The sequence below is a fragment of the Vicia villosa genome, linkage group LG1, assembly GCF_029867415.1.
Source record: "Vicia villosa cultivar HV-30 ecotype Madison, WI linkage group LG1, Vvil1.0, whole genome shotgun sequence".
NCBI lineage: Eukaryota > Viridiplantae > Streptophyta > Magnoliopsida > Fabales > Fabaceae > Vicia > Vicia villosa.
This window is the reverse complement of record NC_081180.1, coordinates 27,599,262-27,620,261: the sequence shown is the minus strand read 5'-3', so window position 1 is coordinate 27,620,261 and position 21,000 is coordinate 27,599,262. Positions and strand designations below refer to the sequence as shown.

General features: G+C 33.4%; 3 long non-coding RNA genes across 4 annotated transcripts; 1 reads left to right on the top strand and 2 right to left on the bottom strand.

The window, feature by feature from the left end:
* The first annotated feature begins 754 nt into the window (after nt 1-754).
* LOC131603443 (uncharacterized) lies at nt 755-2,299 on the top strand. Of its 2 annotated transcripts, XR_009284396.1 has the most exons (4): nt 755-875; nt 960-1,043; nt 1,269-1,336; nt 1,961-2,299. It is a non-coding gene; the product is annotated as an uncharacterized LOC131603443 (long non-coding RNA). The 2 variants fall into 2 exon arrangements; XR_009284388.1 differs by lacking the exon at nt 755-875 and having other exon boundaries at nt 890-1,043.
* Nucleotides 2,300-7,575: 5,276 nt separating this feature from the next.
* Nucleotides 7,576-12,109, bottom strand: LOC131632320 (uncharacterized). The gene is made up of 2 exons (XR_009292955.1): nt 9,366-12,109; nt 7,576-7,815 (listed from the first exon to the last, which is right to left on the bottom strand). It is a non-coding gene; the product is annotated as an uncharacterized LOC131632320 (long non-coding RNA).
* Nucleotides 12,110-13,599: 1,490 nt separating this feature from the next.
* Nucleotides 13,600-15,982, bottom strand: LOC131603438 (uncharacterized). The gene is made up of 2 exons (XR_009284387.1): nt 15,390-15,982; nt 13,600-13,839 (listed from the first exon to the last, which is right to left on the bottom strand). It is a non-coding gene; the product is annotated as an uncharacterized LOC131603438 (long non-coding RNA).
* Nucleotides 15,983-21,000: the final 5,018 nt, after the last annotated feature.

Here is a 21,000-nt window from a genome sequence, read left to right as displayed (position 1 = left end):
GAAGGTAACTTTATCCAATTTGAGTTGGGTAGATAAGAATTCACCAAAAAAGATACATGGACGAAAACCAAAAACACGCTAACTTACATGGACCAAAAGACTATTTAAACCTTATTTTAACTTGACTATGTTTATAAGAGATAAGATGAGATGATGAAAGGAAAGTAGAAATTATCTAAACATGCATGTGGGAGATATTATATTATGTGGGAGATATTATATTGTGTTCATGAGATGGTTTTAAAGTATTTTCCATTTTAATAATGAAAATAAAAAACTTTAAATTGCATTAAAGGCTTGCTTCTTATTAGGTGTCAGTGACAAAATAAACAATCTATTATAAATATATAAAATGAAAAGTACCTGATAATTACAAGTTAACCCAACTGATTAAAAGCTTAATCTAATCTAATTACAAGGGTAAAACAGACTAATTGCACATTACTTGATTTATATTGATTTGGTATTTAATACCGCTGATGTGGCACACCAAGAATTTTTGTCGCATTTTATATATATTTTTTATATTCCATTTATATTCCATTAACAAATAACTTGAATTGAACGAATAAGGCATGTATGGATGCATTTATGGTGGCAGACAAAATTGAACATCCATCATAAATATTCTATTCTTGAGAAAATCACTATTTACATTGCAAAAAATCCTTTCCCGAGATTCATTCATTTGAATCTTGCCTAAACCATATTAATAGATGTTTTGAATTTTCAATTTTCAAATTATGCTTAATATATTCTGTTGTTTTCTATATTTCTTTTGTTTTTTTTTTGTTTTGTAATGGGTAGTAAATTTTAGGGCATTGTTTGGCTGTTTGAGATGGTTGATGCCGATGACGGTGCTGGTTGAAAGGGAGGTGAAGATCTACATCTTTCTTTCTTTAATTTTCTTCTCTGTTCCTTAATGTTTTTCGCCAGAAAATTGAGGAGCATGCTATTAGGTGTGGAGAAGAAGAGGAAACAATAAGAAAAGCTTGATTCTAATTTCACCTCAAGACCTCAGACTTCGAACATGGATGAATCTGGTATTCTATTTCATGTATTTTTGTTTTTATTTCCTTGAAAATATGATGCTGCTCATAAATAGTGAATCTTAGACGTTGTTGAGTTTCTCTAAATGTAAGTTTTGTCATAGTGAGTTTCTCTAAACAATATGGTTTTGATTTGTTTGGGAAAGTATATGATGAAGTAAATTGATGAGGTTGAGTGCTTATTATTTTTTCATGTTATTTGGTTATTTTGTTTTGCAGAGTCGTGGCAAGTCGGTTTTTGGACTGGAGCATGGCTCAAAACTGGAGTAGGTTCATTGGCACAATAGGTATGTTGCAGCAAGTTTGGTACATGTTTAATATGCATAGATCTCTGAACCGTATGCCCCTTTGGTTTTATGTGAGCCATTGAGGTACTCTGAATATAACACCATATTGCGCTGCCTCTGCATATTGACTTCAAATAAGAGGATGTTTGATTAATGCTTGGGTTTGGATGTGTATTTTGGATACTATTTCCTGTTAGTTAGAAATGTTATACTAATTGAAGTAGTTTGAAAAACATTAGAGAATCTGCAATCAACTGTTAGTATGTTGGCTTTGGGACTGTTTTGTATCAAAATTGAATTTCCTTTGATGTTGCATGGTGAATTGACATGAATGATGAATGGTGATAGTTTATTGTTCTGAATGGTTTTGTTAAGTTATGTAGGTTAGAAAATGACTCAAGATTGTGTGTAAGTTAAATGTATGCAATGTGTAAAAGCTTGAACGTGCATGGCCCTTGGCTCTTGAATGTTTGGATTTTGAAACTGGCTGTGTGATTCCCTCTTTGGACCTTCATTTGAATTCCATGATCAATGAATGTTTAAACTTGCATTTACTGTTGTGAACTGATGGACCAGTTACTGTAATTTCTATGAGCATTAATGTTAGTAATTTTGTCGTGGCAGGAATTAATTGGATGCGACTATACTGCAGTAGCGATCGAAGAGTTGAAGGTCTCGATTGAAAGCTCAAGCTCCACAGAAAACTGGAAGCGAATGTAACAACAAGAAAAATGCAACTTCAGAATAGACAATGTTTGACATACTGGTGCCACGGTGGCATCAACATTGGTTTTGTTTTGGTTTATAAATTGTTGAAATTGATTTTATAGAAGGTAGTTGAATTATAATTTAGAGAGGGAAAAGAAAAGCAGTGTGATGCTATCTCTAATGTGATGATTTTTGAAGATTCAGCTTTGGGATGATTTGTTGTAACTTACTCATGAATGTTTGGATGGCCTTTTTTGGGGAAGAATTGATTTTTTTTCTCTGAAAATGCCTTTAGAATCCTTACAAAAACAAACTCCTCTTTTTTATTCTAATTTTAATCTCTATTTAAATGTTACTTCATCGACACTTTGGAAATATCTACTAGGATTAGTGAACATTAATATTGGTTGCTGCAATAATTAAATTCGCTGAATAACTTTAACTAAAATTATATTTTTTATTTACTCTATTTTTATCAAACAGGGTTTCAAAAGAATTTGTTGATATAGTATAAGTAAAAAGATAAATTAAAATTAGTGTTGATATCTATTAAAAATATGAAACAAATAGAACATATTTTATAATTACATGATATGATTATAGAATAAATTTATATCATAAAATGATTTTTTTTTAAATCTGTTTCATTATTTTTTAATTTAAATTTGTCACTTTTATTTATAAATGCATTCTGCGTAATAAATTTATATATTTTATATGACTTCATTTGTTGCATTATACAATTTTTTTTTAAACATAGAGTTTAAAATCTGCAAATCATTGGTTGAGATTGTTTAAAACTAATTTAGTGTAACTGCATGAAGTTTTAAACATATTATAGATTCATATTACACACAGATGCCTATGACTTTATTTATATAAGAGGGAGACAAGGTTAAGAAACAAGGAGATAGAAAAGAGGAAACTAAAAGAGTTTATAAAATGTAATTTGAATGTGTAAACGGACCCGACAAGCATTATAAATTAAGATATTCATTATGAATTCATTCCGATAAATTATTTTCCTCTTTTATAATAATTCTTATTTTCTTAACAAAAATTAAGATTTTTCGCTCAGCAAGTATGCTGATAAATAGCTAAATGTGTAAAGTATCTTAATAATAATAATTGGTTATCCTGTATTTCTATTGTTTTTTTATGGTAGTTTTTTATTTTAAGAAATGATATGAGGTTATAGTATTTGTAGCAGTTGACAAATTGAATTAAGTTTTGTTGTGTAATGTATTTTGTGTTTGACTGTGAGGGAGCTCATTTGCTTTAAGCAATTATCTTGAAAAAAGTTGTTTAAATTTATTACGGCAGAAGAAATTGTAGTTTAATTATTTTTTTTAAACAATTTTAACTATCAAAATATCTTGACTTATATGTACGTTCATTTGTTTTGTTTGAAGGATAATAACAAGTAAGTTTACTCCTACAAAATTAAATAAGTTATTTTTATAAGTGGGTTGTTAGTAAAAGAAAAATCGTATAAATTAATTAAACGAATAAGGAAATTTAAAGAGAACAAATATTTGAAGTACTAGTTGAATCATTTAAGTTTTATTTTATTTTTTCAATTTTCCAAATGAAGCATTAAAGACATTCTTAAACTTTCTTCTTTTGTTTTCTTCAATTTTCCATATGGAGCATTAATGACAATAATTATTTTCTTTTTATTTTCAATTTTGTATAAGAAAAATTATCATACATTCTTTACTTTCTTTTTTTACACAATAAACATTAATTCAAACTATTTATTAGAACAATAAAATTCGTAATAAAACAATAGTAGTAACTTCTGATAAAAAAAATTAATTATTTTTATGAAATGATATTGTAATAAAGGTTAAATTATCATTTAAAATAATATTGTAATTACAATTTATTACTTATTTATTTTAATATATTTTTTTCCTTATGTGTCTAATACCATCTATTTAAAAAAACTTGGCCTCAATTACTGGACTATTTTATAAATTATAGTTGGTGCCAACAAGAAAATATTAAATTATAAAACGACATTCCTTAGCAGAGCATTTTATAAATTATAATTGGTGCATAAGTAAGTGTTACTCTATGTTTTATAAAGTTTATTGTTGGTCCAATATTTTTTTTTAAAACGACATTCTTTTTAAATACGTAAAAAATACGTAAAAAAATGTATCTTTGATATAGATTTTTTAAAAATGGAAAAAAGTCTATTTTTATGCAAATATTGTTATAAACGAACAAATATTGTTATAAACGAATTTTTTTTATTGTTGATACAAATATATTTAAATTAATCATTTGATTATTTTTTTTTAAATGAACAAATGTATTGTTAATTTGTTGTTGTATTTACAATATGTAGTTATTTCAATAGCCCCTATGTTAAGTTTTGTATACGAACAATTGATCTCAAATTTATTTTACTAATTTAACAATGATACTTTTGCTTTCATGTTATATAAAAAATATGGGTGACTGTTTTAATTTGTTTTTCCTAACTTTTAGTTGTCCTATATTAATAATATAGCATTTTTGAAACAATAAAAATGCAAATGACCATATCTATTAAAACTCATATTTTTAACTTTTAAATGCAAATTCAATTCTTTTATGTTCAATGCAACTAATCTAAAAGGTCACATGGGGAGATGAAAAGTCTTCTAGACACCCAATTTTTTTAGCTTTCAATTCAAATATTTTATTCTCATATATCTTAAAGGCAATTAAATTATAATTACAAGAATACTGGTCAAATTATCATTTAATAAATTATTATTGAATGAAATAATTATTATTGAATTGAAAACTAAATTACTCATAATTATTATTTATTTCTTAATTTCATAATTTTAAAAGTTAAAAAGAGTTTTTTTTTTAAATGACTTTTGCTTTTCATCTAACATAAAAAATACGGGTGACTTTTTTATTTGTTGTCCTATATTAATAATATAGCATTTTGGAAAAAATAAAAATGCAAATTACCATAACATTAAAAATCATTTTTTTTTTAATTTTTCAATGCAAATTTAGTTTTTCCCTGCTCAATTCAATTAATCTGAAAGGTCACGCGGGCAGATGAAAAGTCTTTTAATGCAGATACAAAGAGTCCAATTTTTGGAGATTTCAATTCAATATTTTTATTATCATCTTAGAGACAATTAAATGATAATTACAATAATAATGGTCAAAATTATATCATTTAATATAGACTTTACAAAAATTTATTATTGAATAAAATAATTATTATTGAATTGAAAACTAAATAATTCCTCATAATTATTATTTATTTCTTAATTCCTGTTATACATTTTAGATTTGTAAAATGCATAAGTTTAACGAGATCTGACATTTGGATTCGACTGAATTTTTAGCTTATCTGAATTAACGGGTAGATGTGAACGTATTTATGAGATACTACCTATTACATAAATTTTTTATAGATAAAAAGGAACTTTACAACTCAAAACTTTACAAGTCAAAACTAGATACATGTAATGTGAAATCCCGACCAGACCCGTGCGACAGCACGGGTTTCCTACTAGTTAACTTAACAATAAAATCGAATCTCGCTAACATTGTTTATACATTTAACCCATATTATGTAATATGTTATGTGTGGGAACCAACATTAATTTACTTTGTTTTTCATTTTATGGATTTACTATCTAAGAAAATAAAGTAGCAACAAATCCTAATGAATTCTACTTTGCTTTAGAAATAACAAAGTTTAGATGCGTCAAAGTTATGAAAAAGAAAAGTATTAATATGATTATGGCTAGTAATGGAGAGTGGAATGAAGATCCATATCTTATCAAAAATCTTTTTATATAGTGTTATTAGAAGCTCTATACAACAGGTGTGGAGATTGAAGAGTGAATTCAAACCAAAACCAAATTTCCTAATCTAGATAGTAACATGGTGGAGCAGTTGAATGGTGAATTGAAGTCAGAAGAGATAAAGAAGTTTGTCTTTGCCATTTGTGTAGAAGGTCGAAGATGAATATAAAGATGAGTGAAGAGATAAAATGTAACAAACTCTCAGTGGTGAAAGTTTAGTTATGAGAAGTTATGAAAAACTGTTACACCAATGTGTTTAAATACACCAATGAAACATACTACGTAGGCAAAGCTAAAAATGCTAAACAAAGCTAACTGCCACGTAAGCATAACAAACTATTACTATGACCCAGAAGCTAACAATGCTTCTGGAACAACCAAGCTTATATTTCTGAGTTAACAAAACACTTTTGAATATGAATTATTTATAACACCATCCCCTAATTCATATTCAGCTAACTAAACTCTACAACACCAAAATCATCTCTCAAATAGATAAAGTGTTTAGTCTTGACAACTTTAGTTAGAACATCTGCAAGTTGCTTTTGAGAGCTACTCTGTTTTTATCAAATATCAAATAAGATTATTCTTGAATCTTGTTCATGAAATAAAAAAAATAGTTTTCTAGATTCTTCGAATTTGTATGTTTAGAAAACTACTAGAGGATCCTGATCCTCTTTTTACTTTCTATTTTACATTTCGTTCTTTTATTGTCTTCTTTGTTCTATTTTTATTTCATTCAGATGAATCAAATTCTCACGTATACCCTATATTTCGGATCGAGGTATGAAATTTGAATATTTTCTATTTCTTTTTTTTATCTATGTCATATAATTGAATATTCTAGGGAATTTTATTAATAATAATAGATTCTAAGTAAAGTTTCGTCCATTAATTGTCTTAAAAATCTCGTATGCATAGATGCAAACCAAATGTTTGATACTCGAAGTAATGATTTGATGAATTTTTCTATTATTTTTATAGACATATCTGGAAGAAATAATAGAAATCAAATTTGATCTTTTCTTGTATTCGGAAATAATATATTTTTAAGTCAAATGACTTGTATGTTGGAACTTAGAATAGAAGAAGCCCTTTCACGGGAGGAGAGGAGTACCAATTGATTCCTAGGAACAATAAGATTTTATCCGAAATATCGACAGATTCTTGCAGAGTTAGAACCAAAAAAGTATTCAAAAGAAAAGAAGGGACAATCTACGAGAAATCATATATAAAATGAAAAAAGACTCGAAGGTTCCATCCCTTAAAATGCTAGGAGGTGTTCGGAAATGGTTTGAAGTAGTTGAATAGGAGGATCACTATGACTATAGATCTTGGTAAATTTACCAAAGATCAAAATGATTTATTTGATATTATGGATGACTGGTTACGGAGGGACCGTTTTGTTTTTGTGGGTTGGTTCGGTCTATTTCTCTTTCCTAGTTCCTATTTTTCTGTGGGGGGTTTGTTTACGGGTACCACCTTTGTAACTTCATAGTATACTCAATTGGTACCCGTGAACCAATTGGGCATGAGCTATTAACATTTTAATCATATTTGCTGTGATGTTCATGAATAGTTCTGAATAATACCAAGATTTTAATCTTTGGACCATAGGGGATGGAATTACTTTGATAGTTTGTACAAGTATTTTTGTTTCACTAATAACTATTATTTCAGATACGTCATTGTAACACCCCATACATAACTGACTAGTATATTATGCATGAAACGTTAAAATTGATATTGAGTACATACAAAAGCTATAGATATAGAGAGATCCATATAAAATACAACATGATATCCTAATAAGAATTACAACACATGTATCTTCAATGGATCTGCACAGCGGAAAATGAGATCTGACGAGGTCTCCGAGCCATCACCACTTCCAAGTCTTCAGTCCAAACCTGCTACTGACTAAACGCTACTAAACTGCACCTGAAAAAAATATAAATTGATTGGGGTGAGATTACTAAATCTCAGTGAGTCCTCCTATCCTATGGGTCCACTCAGTTCTACAGGGTACATGCATCAACAAAACCGAATCCACCATTGATCCGGGGTTCAACCTCACATCCGGTACAAGTACGGAGAAAACAGGTGACTCGTCCACCATTGGACTTGTCTCACACAAATACACGTAGTATAGCAAACAAGTATGCAAACCCATACCCATGTATGGGGAATCCAGAAGTGTAAACAACCCCGGCTAGGATTATGGAATAAATGCATCCTCGATGAGTAACCTCCTGCCTATTTGTCAAGGGACTTGTACAAGCACACTGCAGGACGGTTAAACGAGTCCACAAGCCTAAATGGCCGTACCATGACCTGGCCTAATTGGCGTCATTATCCCGTTAACCTCCTTCACGCTAGTGAGTTACGCCGAGTACAAACCGCCACCTTGACGCCTGAGCCCATCGGGCGAAAGCCTAGTATTAGTCTACGTGACTTTACTAGAGGTGAGTTACCACATTATGCATTAGCCTACATAGCCGCATAACCCCACCATACCGAGCACGCAAGTGTGTTAACGCCAAGTGAGTAAAACCCCGTACGGAAACTCACGAGCACACTGCAACGGTAGCTCAGATGCACACCATATCGAACAATACACATGAACGGGTTATTCCATTGGACTACACGGTCCGGGAGGGCTCATAGACTACACGGTCAGAGCGCGTCCCAATCTAGCCTGCCGGCCACTTCGATTCAAGCATACAAAAATATGACATAAAGTCAAGGTCACAAACAATGCAATCAATCCAATCGTTTAACCAAAACGATGGAGTCCATAGATTATCATGTATAAAACATAATGGCATAACGCTTTCAAATATGGGTATCACAATCATAATAAGCAATAAACAAACTATGCCATGCTTAACATAAAAATTATTAATCAATTGGTAAAGACATAAGTTCCCATGCTAATTCATTGATTCATTAAGTAGGGCTCCACTATTATTAAATCAATAATTCTGGTTTGGGGACCTATTTAATTAGAAAGTACACGTCGCTAGCTTTCCGACGATATAAAGTTTGCGCAATTCCGATACCCGAGCCGAAAGTTACGACTTTCTAAAGTTTGCTGATTTTTGCACTTTTGCCCAGGGTATCCGATTACCCAGATGCCAGTAACCGATTACTGGCATGAAAAATGCCCAGAAACGCAAATTTACACAGAGTAATCGGTTACCCAAATGCCAGTAACCGATTACCCTGAAGCAGAATCAATTTTCTGCATTTCTAAGGGTTCTAAACCAGTCCTAATGGCTTTTAAGTGATTCCAAGTATCATAATTGATCCCCAACGAATTTATAACATGCATATATACAGAATCATCAGCATGCAAAGGGTTAAAGCAATACAACATACCATAACATTATCAATTAACAAGTTGATCACATGCAATTATGGATTATCACTCAAACCCCAATTCTAATACTAGCATGCAAATTCCCCCAAGTCTCTAACTAAGGACTCACCTTGGATTTAATGGAGGTTAAGATCATGTTCTTGCTGCTATGGTAATCTCTTCTTGCCCAAAATTCATATTCTTCATCATCAAATCCGCAGCCACACCTTAACACACAATCAGCATGCATGTCCCAACTTCAAGCTCACTTTTCTCCTTCAAAACATAAGCTATGAACGCGAACCATAGGTGCAAATCGAAGAGAAATTCGTTAGCTTTCCAATGGGACCGGAATCAGCTCAATCGGAGTTACGAGTTGAGAGATATACCTGTTTTAGTGGAGGCTGCCATGGAATACGAAAATGGAAAATGAGTTATGAGTTCTTCTTGGCTCTAATCTCTTTATTCTCCAAAAGAAATGATTCTCTAACCAAGATATACATCCCTCCATCCAAACAACTCCTTATGACTCATGCAAGATGTCTATTGTCCAAAATGCCCTCTAACTATGCCAAAATTACTAGTTTGCCATTTAGTTGGATTCTCACTAATCCACTTACTTCTTAATAGTCCCTCTTAGATCAATATAGAATGAGTCTATATGCATTCTAATTACCACTTAGCCAATTCCTTAATGTATAATTAAACCACTAAGTCTTCTTATTATTCCATAATCGTGCTTAGATTAATGTGGGATATTACATTCTCCCCCCCTTAAATTGAATTCGTCCTCGAATTCCTTTCAATCATCGCGAAAAACTAACTCTTCACATCTATCCAACCAAGGGGGAGAATGTTACTCACATTCCTCTTTAGATAATCTCACCACTCTGTCTGATGGTCATTCGTTACGAAGAAACACAATCTGCCAAACTGGTATTCCCATTATTCATGATCAGAACCTTAACTGTCAAGCAACACGTCTGTTCAGGTACTTCGTCTTGACATACCTAGGGAAAGATCCTTCCAGAGTCCTTGACCTTCACTGCTCGGCACTAGATTTCCAGAACTTCAAAAACTCTAATAATCCACCCATGTCGGATGTCCTTCATTTCATTCTCTGGTGTGTTCACCCTCGTTCAACAAACATTACTGATCCACTCAGCTCCTTGAATTACTTCTTGTTTGAGAATTATTGCCACCACGTCACTTCTACGATAGCACTTCAAATTATTCTCCATTCGAGTCCATACAATGCCATTAGGTGATCTCCAAATTCCTCGGTCTTAACCTCTGGTTCCTAAAGTCTTAGGATGATTGTTCCAAATTTATCTTTACTTATACAACTGTCACCGTAAACCGCGAAGGTGTAATCGTCTTGCACTATCGCCTTGACATTCGACAACTTCGAACAAGATTCTACTGATGAGAGGCGAAATTCAACAACTGACCCGTAACCATTGTACCAGTCTTCCTGTACAATCATAGTACACAAGGCATAACCACAAAGGACTTGCGCCAACTGAATGTCCTCTCTAGCCTTCAGCATTTCGACAGTCTGATACTCAGTCCAACCCTTGTGACTTGCAAGCTAAACTGATGACCTGCGAACGTCGGACTGCATGCCATCCCCAAAAGTATTCCCAAGCTGGCCCATTGACAACACCTCTCGAGTTTATGGTGGATCCTCAAGTGACTAGAACGAACGAAACTCCGCTTCGACAATTTCCCTTAGGAACATACTTCATCCCAACATAGAATCCTACAAATAGTCCGTTCATTCCTACCTCAGACTTATCTGATTCTTCCTTGATCCGTTGCGCGACTCTGATTCCAACAAGTCACACACCTTGAAATCCTCTGAGTCACATTATATCCATAATTCACTTAGCTTCCATTAATACACAATAATTCCTTATCTACAGTTGTCCAATTACAACACGCCCTAGAACTCTATATACATCCATCATCGACTACTACTCTTTGAAGTGGCGTACTTTCCAGAATCAAGCTTCTACTTACTCTGCCATTCCATATAGTTCATCTACCGCAACTTAGGTACACGTTTCGATCTTAGGACATTGAAACCCAAATACTCACTGACTTAGAGGTTCATCCTGTCACTGATTTCCACAGTGTACATCTGCTATGTTTTTCATTCCAACAAATCTTTGTTGCTCAACCGGTATATCGAATCCTTCACGACATACTGCAGTTCATGATAACTCTAGCAGTTCTACATAACTTTTACCCAACCATACACCTTCATTCTCTTAGCGTAGCATCGCCTCTGATAACTCGTGCGACTTACTGATATAACTATACTCCCATAGCCACACTCAATTCACACAGCCATCTAATGTTTCTTCTTCCTCTGAACTAAACTGATTTCCTCAGCGGCTGCATCCTTCATTGCAGTGCTTCCAACGGTCTGAGTGTAGCCACAATGCAAGAAATTGCACTTTACTCTTCGAACATCTCTCTTATAAACTCCTTAGCAGTTCTCAAACCAAAATGTCCATGCTTTACCAAGATTAACACTTCTCCACTCGGAGTATCTAGCAATACCTTACCAGACACATCACACATCGAGCCGATCCAAGATATAACTTGCATATTCCATCACCGGTCGCCAATGGTACATGATATCCACTCACTATGCTGACCAGGATATCATGACCGCACATGAGTCTCACTCTAGACACTCATGCAAGATTTCCAACTTAACACTTCACAAAATGAGAACGTCCCCAAGGTACAATCTGATACTAACTTACGCGATCACGATCACTCAGGGTCTCCATAAGTATAGTATTGGATCTTGATCCATCTCACCATCGCCTGTCTAGTTATTCCTCTACTATCGAGCGCGACGTATGGATCTTTATCCCACATACCTTATGAGAGTCTGGATCTGTGTCTCACGAGTGACAAATCAGAATTCTACCTTGAGCTTCAGATCACCTTTGTCCCACACATGTCGGAAAAAGATGGCTCACGCATTCTTTGTGCACGATAGCGATACTGTAGCATTATACCCGTCTGGTAATACCAACATGGTGGTCCAACTCCGAGGCCATGTATCTAGGTAACCTACCTCAGTGGCGTATAATGATCTCCACGCGTATCCTAAAGTCACAACCGACAAGTGTCTGAACAGGCTTCCAATAGGCTCATCGTTCCTCAAGTCCTTCGAATCACACTCCTCAGGATGCTAAAACCTGAGAGTGCTACACACCAAGGTTTACTTACTCGGAAAGCCAACACGGCAAGCACGAAGATTTGAAGTTCAACTTCGGATCACCATGCAGTGCGCGTACCCACTCGTCCCACGCATGCATGAGATTCCAGGGATAATTCAGTTCAGATAGGAATACTATGGTTCCTAACAACCAACATAACTGCAATCATCCTACTGACGTTCCAGATAGATCTTAGTTCTTACTCGCCTGAACGGCCAACGCCAAGCGTAGTTCTATGGCTTCACTCGGGGTCAGACAAGCAACAACTAACAAGAACTTAGGTCACTGCATTTCACGCTTCTACATCATTTCATATTCCATCTAGCGTAGTTCTAGAACTTAAATATAAAATGATAAGAACAGAAATACATATCCTCTTCTATCGATCAGGTATTCAAACCTCGTCCAATCGTAAGTTACCACATTCGTACCTTCCACCAACATTTACTAGGTAACTACTCTCGCTTAGGGTACTTCAAGTTAAATCAAGATCTAATACTTCACCCATCCAATTAATGTCCGTACCAGCGTAATCAGAAAGGTCTAACTCTTCTGTCCGCATTTCCAGAGGCCATTTTGTCCTATCAGCTCACCTGTCACACTTTAACACCGGCAACATCATCAGTACTGAATCCTACTAATTCACAGCTCAACACCTTCGGAGAATCTCCCTTACAAGGCTCCTACTCAATCCTATTTGGATTTCCCTTGCTACTACCAAGACTTAGAGAAGGTTTCACTTTGTTCAGTCAAAACCCTGGGGGTTCTAGTTGTCTCCATCCACATCTTGACAGTTCGGGTATCACTACTCCGCGTCAAACGCTTTCCTCTTAAGTCTGACAACTCCAATATTATCCGCTTAAAACGTCCAACAATTCATTACTCATCTTACTCCAACAACTTAGGTTCACAACCTTGCAGGTTTACGAGTTCTCGTGGCGGCTCTGCCGTAATTCTACTGTCTCACACCCAGTCGATGAGTTGATCAAGTTCAACAACTGAATGAGATTTCAGTAAAATCAGGCTAGCAACGCACACTTGAGAGGAGGAAAAGGAATTTCTAGTGATGTCTCATGGCTCGGCCGAGAATCGACCTGCTCTGATACCAACTGTAACACCCCATACATAACTGACTAGTATATTATGCATGAAACGTTAAAATTGATATTGAGTACATACAAAAGCTATAGATATAGAGAGATCCATATAAAATACAACATGATATCCTAATAAGAATTACAACACATGTATCTTCAATGGATCTGCACAGCGGAAAATGAGATCTGACGAGGTCTCCGAGCCATCACCACTTCCAAGTCTTCAGTCCAAACCTGCTACTGACTAAACGCTACTAAACTGCACCTGAAAAAAATATAAATTGATTGGGGTGAGATTACTAAATCTCAGTGAGTCCTCCTATCCTATGGGTCCACTCAGTTCTACAGGGTACATGCATCAACAAAACCGAATCCACCATTGATCCGGGGTTCAACCTCACATCCGGTACAAGTACGGAGAAAACAGGTGACTCGTCCACCATTGGACTTGTCTCACACAAATACACGTAGTATAGCAAACAAGTATGCAAACCCATACCCATGTATGGGGAATCCAGAAGTGTAAACAACCCCGGCTAGGATTATGGAATAAATGCATCCTCGATGAGTAACCTCCTGCCTATTTGTCAAGGGACTTGTACAAGCACACTGCAGGACGGTTAAACGAGTCCACAAGCCTAAATGGCCGTACCATGACCTGGCCTAATTGGCGTCATTATCCCGTTAACCTCCTTCACGCTAGTGAGTTACGCCGAGTACAAACCGCCACCTTGACGCCTGAGCCCATCGGGCGAAAGCCTAGTATTAGTCTACGTGACTTTACTAGAGGTGAGTTACCACATTATGCATTAGCCTACATAGCCGCATAACCCCACCATACCGAGCACGCAAGTGTGTTAACGCCAAGTGAGTAAAACCCCGTACGGAAACTCACGAGCACACTGCAACGGTAGCTCAGATGCACACCATATCGAACAATACACATGAACGGGTTATTCCATTGGACTACACGGTCCGGGAGGGCTCATAGACTACACGGTCAGAGCGCGTCCCAATCTAGCCTGCCGGCCACTTCGATTCAAGCATACAAAAATATGACATAAAGTCAAGGTCACAAACAATGCAATCAATCCAATCGTTTAACCAAAACGATGGAGTCCATAGATTATCATGTATAAAACATAATGGCATAACGCTTTCAAATATGGGTATCACAATCATAATAAGCAATAAACAAACTATGCCATGCTTAACATAAAAATTATTAATCAATTGGTAAAGACATAAGTTCCCATGCTAATTCATTGATTCATTAAGTAGGGCTCCACTATTATTAAATCAATAATTCTGGTTTGGGGACCTATTTAATTAGAAAGTACACGTCGCTAGCTTTCCGACGATATAAAGTTTGCGCAATTCCGATACCCGAGCCGAAAGTTACGACTTTCTAAAGTTTGCTGATTTTTGCACTTTTGCCCAGGGTATCCGATTACCCAGATGCCAGTAACCGATTACTGGCATGAAAAATGCCCAGAAACGCAAATTTACACAGAGTAATCGGTTACCCAAATGCCAGTAACCGATTACCCTGAAGCAGAATCAATTTTCTGCATTTCTAAGGGTTCTAAACCAGTCCTAATGGCTTTTAAGTGATTCCAAGTATCATAATTGATCCCCAACGAATTTATAACATGCATATATACAGAATCATCAGCATGCAAAGGGTTAAAGCAATACAACATACCATAACATTATCAATTAACAAGTTGATCACATGCAATTATGGATTATCACTCAAACCCCAATTCTAATACTAGCATGCAAATTCCCCCAAGTCTCTAACTAAGGACTCACCTTGGATTTAATGGAGGTTAAGATCATGTTCTTGCTGCTATGGTAATCTCTTCTTGCCCAAAATTCATATTCTTCATCATCAAATCCGCAGCCACACCTTAACACACAATCAGCATGCATGTCCCAACTTCAAGCTCACTTTTCTCCTTCAAAACATAAGCTATGAACGCGAACCATAGGTGCAAATCGAAGAGAAATTCGTTAGCTTTCCAATGGGACCGGAATCAGCTCAATCGGAGTTACGAGTTGAGAGATATACCTGTTTTAGTGGAGGCTGCCATGGAATACGAAAATGGAAAATGAGTTATGAGTTCTTCTTGGCTCTAATCTCTTTATTCTCCAAAAGAAATGATTCTCTAACCAAGATATACATCCCTCCATCCAAACAACTCCTTATGACTCATGCAAGATGTCTATTGTCCAAAATGCCCTCTAACTATGCCAAAATTACTAGTTTGCCATTTAGTTGGATTCTCACTAATCCACTTACTTCTTAATAGTCCCTCTTAGATCAATATAGAATGAGTCTATATGCATTCTAATTACCACTTAGCCAATTCCTTAATGTATAATTAAACCACTAAGTCTTCTTATTATTCCATAATCGTGCTTAGATTAATGTGGGATATTACAGTCATGGTACAGAATTATTTGGACTACAAGATCATATCAGATTATTAAGCAAGATTTGATAAGTACTAGTCAACAAATTGGAATTCATTTATCAACAGATTTTTTTCTTCCATTTGAACTAATTTCAATAATTCTTTTAGTTTCTTTGATAGGTGCAATTGTCGTAGCTAGACAGTAATGAATCTTTAGAGAACTAGTAATTGAGACTTGTGGCCTCTAAGCTCAACTTGAGTACAAGTCTAGGAAGACAAATGCAACTACTAGAGAAAGAATGAGTCCCTGTCGAAATTCTTCTTCAAGAACGACAAGGAGACATAAGTAACTAAGAAACAAAATTGATCCCTGTCAGAATTATTCAATAAGATTGACAAGGAGATTCATATGCAACTAAACAAAAGTGGTCCTTGTTAGAAGTCTTTAAGAAGACAAACAAGGAAGATCACAAATGCAACTAAGGAGAGAGAATGATTCTCGTCAAAAGCCCTCAACAATGATGAGAAAAGGTTTAATAACTGTAATTATGACTAGTGTGACAAAGTTGAATCACGGTGGAGATGATTCTTTTCAAAATAAAAGATATTACATATGAGTATCAATGCAGGAGGAGATAGTTTCACAAATTTACATTTGAACAACTATGGACTACACTTGGAGTTACTGAAATATGCATCAAGGAAGAGTGTTGAAATTGATGCATACTTCTAGAACATTCTAGCAAAAATAATTGACAATGTTTGGAGAAAACTAGAATAGTCTAAAGTTTCTACATGTGTCTAGATTGTTCTAATAATTCTTAGATTAACTTATAGCTTAGAAAGTTCTATGTCAATGTAATGTAAAAAAGACAAACAAAAGTCTAGATAGTTATATTCTAGAAACATCCTTAAACACCTATAAATAGACAAGTATATGTTTAATTGTATTCAAGCGTTTAAGTCTTTAAGGTCCAATATCAATAACATTGGAGGCTTTATCATACTATTAATCTCCTCCTATAGTAAGATGCTTACTTATGTGTTGCTTCTTGTTCTGTGTTACTAAATGCTCTAATACTAGCTCTCACACAACTATTAACTTTTTACACAATCCAACTACATTCTAAACTACCACTACTACCTCAACTACCAACAAGAAACATCAAAAGTAAAGGACCTCATGAAACTAAGTAGTGCTAGATTTAAATCTTGGAGTTTTTTTACTGATGTTTGATTAGAGTTGTTGTATATCTTCTTTTGAAGTCAAAATATCTTTGGCCTCCTATTAAAATTTGATTAGAGTTGTTGTATATCTTCTTCTTAATTTTATATGATTTAATTTGGAAATTAATTAATTGTTGTATTGTGAGTTGTGTACCTTAAATGATGTATTGAAAGTTGTGTATCATAAATGAGATGCAATGTAATTTGCATTGAATCGATTAAATTGTGGTTTATTAAATAACAGAATAATTTGAATTTGAATTTAAATTAAATCTATAATAAAGTTAATTTAAAAATATAATAAATCATAAATTGATTTAAATCAAAAATAAATTTATTAATTAATTTAAAAATATATAAATAAGATAATAAGATTGTTAAATTACTATAAATAAAATGTAACAGTAAAATTAAAAATAACTTATGTGTGTGTTTATATTTTTAAAAATTTAAAGGTGTCTATTAAATTTTAGGGTTAAATACGTTTTTAGTCCCTATAAATATGGAACCCTGCATTTTTAATTAGTCCATATAATTTTTTTTTTTCAATGAATGGTCCTTCTAAAATTTTTATACATGTAATTTCAGTCCATGCTATTTTCTAAAATTTTAAAAACTGTTTAATTACCTTTTAGTTTTTAAATTTTTGAATAATTTTTTTTTATATATGTTTAGAATACTGTAAAATATTTATTTACCAAGTTTTAGAATTTTTTAAAACGAGAAGAATTAAATTTGAATTTTTCAAATTTCAAAAAATAATGATAAAAGTAATGAAAATCTCAACTTAGAAGTTAAATTTCGAGTTTCTTTTTTTTCCAGAAACTTTTTAAAACATTATGAACATGTTTGCAAAATAATCATTCTAAAATACACATTAGTTTGACAGTAGGGACTGAAACTAAGTGCATAATAATTTTATAAGGACCATTCATTAAAGGAAAATTTTATAGGGACTAAAAATGCAGGGTCGCATATTTATAGGGACTAAAAACATATTTAACCCTAATTTTTATTTATTTATTTAGAATCAATCTAAAGTCATACCATTTTTAAATTATTCTTTTATTTTTATTTTTACCCTTACATGTTTTTTTTACAATATAGTATTTGAATTTTTCAATTATTTATTTTTCATTTATTATAAAACAATTTTTAAATTCTAAATTATAAATTTAAATTGATTTTTTGTTTTGTATTTTGATTATTGATTGAATTGAGATTTTTTTTTTAAAAAATTTAATAACATATTATTTTTATTTGTGAATAGATTTATCTATCTTCATCCATGAGAGTATATGCACCTATTCTAAGAATATCAAAAAGTTAATTACAAATAATAAATAATAATTTAAGATTTATTAATGTATATATTAGTAGGAAAAAAAATAGATCTAAGAATATCGAAACAAAAGAAAAAAGAGTGACAAATCGTTTTTTATTGATTATTTAGTTTTTTCTTTTTAATAGCATTTAATGATGTCTTCTTAATTTTAATTGATTTAATTTGACAATGTATTCATTATTGTATTATGGTTGTGTACCATAAATGCAATACAATGCAATGCATGTATGGCGATTATTACCAATTTATTTGATAAAATTATTATTATTAAATAAGTGATTTGAATAATTGTATTACTTATTTATTAGTTATATGCTGAAGGCAGAGTGATCCATGATAACATTCTTATGGCATATGAGTTGTTGAGAGGATACAATCACAAGCATATTTCACAGAGATGTGGCATTTAAATGGACATCTAAAAAGTGTATGATACGATTGAATGAACATCATTGGAATTATTATGAAGGAGATGAATTTCTCAAGTAAGTTCATTGCTTGGGTTATGGAATGTGTCAACATGGTTTCTTACAAATATTCAATAAATGGCCAAGTTACTGATCTACTCAGAGCAAAGAGAGGTTTCAGGCAGGGGGACCCAATGTCTCCATTGCTCTTTCTCCTGGTTATGGAGTATTTACACAGATGTTTGGCCAAGCTACAACTAAACTCGAATTTTAATTTCCATCCCCTCTGTGAGAAACTCTGTATAAAAAACATCTGTTTTGCAAATGATTTAATAATGTTTACAAGAGGAGATGCAATGTCAGTCAATATTAGGATGAAAATATTCAATGAGTTTTCACAAGTTATGGGACTAAAAGCACACCCTGCCAAATGTAAATTGTACTTTGGAGATGTCCACCAAATTGTGAAGGAAGAGATTATGGCTAAAATTAGATTCAAGGAAGGGGATCTCCCTTTTAAATACTTAGGTGTTCTCTTGGCAAGTAGGAATCTCACAATCAATTAATGTCAACCCCTTATCGAAAAAGTCACTGCTCGTACCAAGCATTGGTCTGCTCGTCTTCTTAGCTATGCGGGTCGGTGTCAACTAATAAAGAGTGTACTCTTTGCTATGTCTGCGTACTGGTTGCAGGTTCTTCCTCTCCCGAATCAGATTATGAAGCACATTGACACTATATGTCGCAGTTTTTTATGAAGTGGCTCTAATTGTAGCAAAAAAGCACTAATTGCTTGGCAACGATTTGTAAACCAAAAGCTGTTGGAGGCCTATATATGGTGAGTTTGCAACATTAGAATCAAGCTACATTGGGAAAATTACTGTGGAACATCAATATAAAAGCAGATCGGCTGTGGATTTAGTGGTTGGATACCTTTTATTTCAAAGAATGTGATATTCTGGACTGGCAGACTACAACTTCCTGCTCATGGATTTTGAAAAAAATTGTCAAATACAAGGATAGTTTAAGAAGCAAAGCATATTGGTCTGAAGTTGTAAAGACAGAGAAATACAAAACAAGTATCATGTACAAGGCTATATGTGGAACTCATGATCAAATGAGATGGAAACGAGTTCTGTTTGATAATTTTGTGAGGCATAAAATTGGTTTCACACTTTGGATGGCATTGATGAAAATACTACCAACAAAGGAAAGATTGGTGAGATTTGAAATTATAGGTGATCCTAAATACTGTTATTGCAATATGGAGGAAAGTCTGCAACATCTATTGTTTGAGTGCAGGTACACTAAGCAAATATGAATGACATTCTTAATTGGTTGAAGGTGCAACATATCCATATGGAGTGGGACCAAGAGATAGAATGGCTCATAAGAACTACAAAGAAGAAAGGCTTGCAATGGAAAATGGTGAAAATGGCGCTTGCGGAAACAATCTATAAAATTTGGCATGAAAGGAATAACATCATCTTCAATGGAAGAAGTATCGACCTGAAACTTTCTGATAAGATTATATCCATTGTAAAAACTAGATGTAGTAGTGTTAGAAGATTGAGTATACGAGTTAATGGTACGCAACTCAAAAAGTTGGGTAAGGTTACCCTTAGTATAAAATGTCTTGAAAACAACAACCAAATGTATTATTTAATAAATAATTAAATATGTAAAAGTTAAATGGTGTTATGTGATTGGCTGAAGGTACACTACCCATCTTTTTGTGATGGGTAGAGAAGTTGTCCCCCAAGTTAATATGTATACTTAGTTAGTGGTTGTTTTTGACTCCTGGATCTTCGGATCAGATTGTAATCACTGTGGTAATAAAAGTAATGCTTTGATTCCAAACAAAATTATATGCTAAAGGTGCAAAAATAAATTCTAATTTAGATGTAATTATGCCTCATATATTTTATTATATTATCATGACAAAATTAAGATAAATTATTTAAAAAACATCGAAGAAATAGAGAAAACGAAACAACATCATATTAGTTGGTTAACAAGTTTCTACATCA